Raw genomic sequence first — 5,561 nt, 5'->3', positions numbered from 1 at the left:
ATGATTTCGTACTAATTAAGAAATAAAGAAGTTTATCATGGAATAAATTAGGTATATAATATGCAGAAACAAATTAACATAGTAGCCTAATGCTTGATAAACTCAAAAACTCCAGTTACTAGGGTAAGAACTCACTATTCAGGCAAAGCTACTGAGAAAACTGGAAAGCAGCCAAAAGAAACTAGGTACAAACCAAGATCTCACATCATATGCTAAGACTAAGTCCAAGTAGGTACATGGCTTAGAAATTAAGAATAATATCATAAATTAAAGGAACAAGAAGAAAAATTATCTTTGATATCTAAGAATACAGAAAAAGTTTATGACCAAACAAATTATACGGAGTATCACAGATGACAAAATGAACAATTTTCACTATATAAAATTAAATTTTTGCATGAATAAGTCCAATGTAAATAAAATTGGAAAGGAAGTAGGTAACAGGGGTAAGGGGGATTTACCTGATAAAGGTCTCATTTCTAAGAAATATATGGAATTTATTCAAATTTATAAGAATAAGAACCATTTCCCAACTGATAAATGGTCAAATGATATGAACATGTACTTATCAAGGGAAAACATCTCAGCTATTAAAAGCCAAGTGAAAAAATTCCAAATCAGTAATGGTTAGAGAAATGCAAGTCAGAAACTAAGAACTTCCACCTCATAGCTATTAACTGGAAAAGCTGACCAAAGAAAAGAAAAATTTCTTCTTTCTTTGATCCTAGGAATAATAGTAGTAGATGCATTTGGGGGCAAAAAACATGGACGTTTAGTAACTTTTTAAGCTATGGTTCCACATTGCTTTCTTTCCAGAATGGCTGTACCAATTCACAGCTCCACTAAGCATGCATTAGTGTACCCATTTTCCTGCAGTCTTTCCAACATTTGCAATTTTCTTTTCTTTTTGTAGCAGCAAGGAACTGGGAACTAGAGCACTGGTGTAAAGCATTTGAACATAATTTCAATGAAGTACTTTTGATATTAGATATATCTTCTTTATGCTGAAGATGGTTTTTAAGAAGACTCATTGTGGAGCAGTGAATGATTGGGGGGGGGGGGTGAAGTACTTTTTAAGTGTTAGAGAGAGGCAGACAGAGCCCTGTCTGTGGTCTGTAAATTACCTGAAACAGTGGCATATCCTAGCATTCCTTTAGAGACAAAATTTGAGGACAGTGGTCATTAAACCCCCTTCACTAAAAACAGGACAGAAATTAAACTAAGTACTCTTCTGTAAAAAGTGAAAATGTCTAGAGATGTTATGAACACAATGCATGAAACAAAGTTGACCTCTGGAAGTGGAGAGCAAACTGGATCCAAATCAGCACAAGAATTTGACTCTGGAATTTTACAGTCCTGAGGAGAGAAGCTACATGTGTCTGGCAAGGAACTATTCAAGTCCTGGATAGGACATCCCATGGAAATATTGTGGCAGTATCAGGTGACAAAAGTAAGGAAATGAAATAAACCAATGAAAAGACTCAAGGGACTTCAATTGTAATTGGTGGCAATCTGAAATCAAATGGTGCCACAGTACTGGAATGTTTACAAAGACAAGAAAAGCAATTTGGTCCTGCAGAGAATGTACAGTGAATGCATTCAATACCTCAACATAAGCTAGCGTGAAGGAAAGAATTCCTCTGGATTCTTATTATGTGAGAAGAGATTGTTTAGGATGCTAGTAGTCAAGGAAACTGTGAGGTCAAAAGAAGTGGACAATGTTAGCCTGTCTCAAGTAAGTTCTGAACAGATGCATCCATAAAGGTACTTGATTGGACTTGGAAGGGCCAAACAGATTGAATATAATGAGTTGATAGACATAATATTGTTTGAGAAAAATTCTGATTTAAAAAGAATGAAAGATTTTTTTAAACACCTTCAAAATAGTTTTGTGTTCATGGACAACAGAAGCAAGGTGAGGGGAAAAAAACACTGGTCACTCAGATCTGAAGACAAGAACTCTGGAAAAGAAAAACAAAAGATTGTGAAACCAAAAGTTACAACAGTCTGATTAAAGAACACTACCAATAGAGCACAGCAGAAGATGTGATACAAATATGGACAAATTTTGAGTGAGCTCAAAAAGAGAATCAGACATCTGTTTATTAGAAGGTGAATAAGACTAGACTAGCTGCCAGAAACAAAGTCAGGACCATGGACAGGGATCTGTCCCAACCCTGAAGACTATAAACTTGAACCCATAACCAATCTTTCATCTTCCATGGACCTTTCCACCTAGACTCACAGAGTTCTTGTGCAGAATTGACTGCAAGGAAAGTATCTTGCCCTACTGGACAGTGGATATCAAATGGCCACTGTTTTCTAGTCATTCCAGAAAAACATATTTACAAGATACCTCTACTCTGTAGAGAGGGATTAGGATTCTGTGGATTAAGTGAGGACTACCATGTTTACCCATAGCAATATATATTTGACTTTCCTTAGGAAGTTAAAGGCATTGTCAATAACACACATACTTTAACTCTATTATGTCCAGACCTGGCAAATATGTGTGGTGTATTATTGTTCACTAAAACCAATTTAATTAAACTTGACAGCATTTATTAAGCACCTATTATGAACCATGAACTATGTTGGATGCTGGATATATAAACACAAAGATGAGACCATCTCTGCCTTTAAGTTCCTTAAATTCTTCTAGTGGGGAAGAAGGGAACAACATACATACAGATAAATATAGGCAAAATAAATGTGAATAAAAGTCTTTTATAGGGTCCCAAGAAGTATGGGTAGAGTGACATGGCAGACAACTTGTGCAAATGCATGGAGATGGGAAATGGAGTGACTTGTACCAGAGATAAGTAGGATAGTGAGGATGGAACATAAAGTATATGAGGGAGAGTAATGTTTAATCAGCTTAAAAAGATAGATTGAAGCCAAATCATAAAGGAATTTAAATGTCAAACAGAAAATGTTGTATTATATCCTAAAGACAACAGGGAACCACTGAAATTTCTTGAGCAGGAGAATAATATTATCACACCTGTGCTTTAGGAAGATTAATTTGACATTTGTGTGAAGGATGTTGGGGGTGGAGGGCATCTGGATACAAGGAACCCTTTAGGAGGGTATTGGAATAACTCAGGTGAGAGATGGTGAGAATCTGAACCAGCATGGTAGCTTTGTAGGTGGAGAGAGGTAGATGAAAGAAGAGGTATTTTGAAGATAGAATCAATAAGACTTAGTAACTCATCAGATAGGAGAAATGAGTGAGAGTGAAGAGTCAAGGATGATTCCTAGTTTGGAAAATGGAATGACTAGAATCACTGCAATATCCTCAATAGAATTGGGGAGGTTAAGAAATTGGCAGATGGCTTTTAGCTGGTAAATAATGAATTTTGTTTTAGATATGTTGAGCTTGAGGAAATTCAGGTGCAAATATCCAGTAGGCTATTGGATATTCAAGACAGCAACTCAGGAGAAAGATTAAGGTTGACATAGATTTGGGACTTATCTGCATGGGAAAAATAGTTTTACCTTTTTCATCAGTTTTCATCACAGAAGTTGATGAGTTTACAAGAGTTTTTATATTAAAAAAAGTAGAGAGTGAACCCAGGAAATTCTAGGGTACTTTACACTTATGAGGGAGTGAAAAATATGGGTGGTGATCATGCAAAGAAGACTAAGGACTGGTCAGATAGGAGGAAGAGAACTAAGAAAAAGCAATATCATGAAAATTCAGGAAGGAGATAATATCTGGGAGAAGGCAGTGAGCAATCGTAAATGCTGCACAGAGGTCAAGAAGAATGATGACCATGAAAAGGTAATTGGACTTAGATAGAAATAAATAGACCAAATAAATGGCCTTGGAGATAGTATCTTCAGTCTAGTGGTGGAATTGCAAGCTAGACTGCAAAGACTTAAGAAGCTAGAGAGAAGTGAGAATGTGAAGGCATTAAGTTACATAGCTTGTTCTAGGAATTAGATTGTGAGAGGGAGAAAGGGTAAAGGATAATGACTGGCAAGGATGGTTAGCATCCCTGCACGCAACATTCCATTTCTCCATGAATACAGGTTCTCTCTAGAAATCTCTTCCCACTCACCCCTACCTCTTAGAACCGTCAACTTCTTTAATGTTTGGCTTCTTCATAAAGATTTTCCTGTCCCTCTCACCCTCAACCTTCCTTTCTCCAACCAAGATTTGTTGTTGTTGTTGTTCAGTTATTTCAGTTGTGTCTGATTCTTCCTGACCTCTTGGCAAAGACACTGGAATGGTTTTCCATTTCCTTCTCCAGTTCATCTTACAGATAAGGAAACTGAGGCAAAATGGGTTGTGACTTGTCCAGGGTCACACTGCTAATATGTGTTTGAGACCACATTTGACCTCAGGAAGATAACTGATGCTCTATCCACGGTGCTAACTGTCCCTCCAACCAAAATACCTGTATGTATTTTCTATATATTTTGCATTTACTTCTCTGTGAAATTATTGTCCACTCTACATACATTTCATTAACATGTAGAAACTTTGAGGGCACGGAATTTCATCTTTATATTGGCACATAATAGATACTTAGTAAATACTTGTAGTTTGGTTGGCTGGTTGCTTGCTTGGTTGGTTGCTTGGTTGAATGAATGAATGAATGAATTGTTAGACTGTCTGGAATATATTTTCTCAAAGCTGTCACCTAATAAGTGTCAGTTTTACAGAGCCTCTGTCAAGTATGTGGGTCATTCAGTGTCTCAACAAGGAGTGAGTACTGATTCAGAGGACAAAGAAGTGCTTGTCAGCTGGCCATATCCAAAGAATCTTCACAAACTAAATGCTTCTTTTAGAATTTGTGGGTTATTATAAAATTGGGAATAAGTGTGCTATGATCATTAGACTACTCAGTAATCTCAGTTTTATGTGCATATGGTTGGAACAAATGAAAAACAGAATGGAAAGAAAGGGTATTCTGATTTAAATTCTTTGACAACATTTGGAGAATATTGCTATGGGGCACATTAATAGATATGTAAGGACTTGATAAACTACCTTAGGCATGTATCAATGTTGGCTTATTTCAATCCAAGAAAATCATTTGTGCTATACATTAGCACTAACCCGGGAGACTTGGGAGCTGCCATCAAATATTCACCAGAAATCTATCGTGTCCATCAACTGAGAATTTACCTACAATGAGTCTTATTATCCCCTGTACAAAGTGGAGTTGTTGCCTCTGAAATGGGTAGTCACCAAGGAGCATGGAGGTCACATATAGTGGTCAACTTAAAGTATGAACTTACAACAATCTACTGATATCTACCTTGATTAGGTCTAAGTTAGATGGTGCCTGTTGGATGGACCATAACCAACCATAAGTTCAACAGGTATTGTGGGTGACCAGTGTGGAATTTAAATGTCCTGCCCAAAGAGTGTAAGTTCAAATCTAAGGTCATCTCTATGATAGATCTTTGTCACATGAAAACCCATCTAAAAGTTTGCAGGTCCCACTAGAGTGTGTCATTGAGGTTTGTGAACTTTGCAGTAGTTGTCTTAGTAATCAAACACAAGAGTAACTCAGGAGGAAGGACTATAAGAAGTGAGGGAGTGGCCT

This window comes from Petaurus breviceps, unplaced genomic scaffold (assembly GCF_028583685.1).
Source record: "Petaurus breviceps papuanus isolate PSGF00001 unplaced genomic scaffold, PetGlider_PUasm1.0 176, whole genome shotgun sequence".
Taxonomy (NCBI): Eukaryota; Metazoa; Chordata; class Mammalia; order Diprotodontia; family Petauridae; genus Petaurus; species Petaurus breviceps.
The sequence above is the reverse complement of the archived record's forward strand: the minus strand, read 5'-3'. Positions refer to the sequence as shown.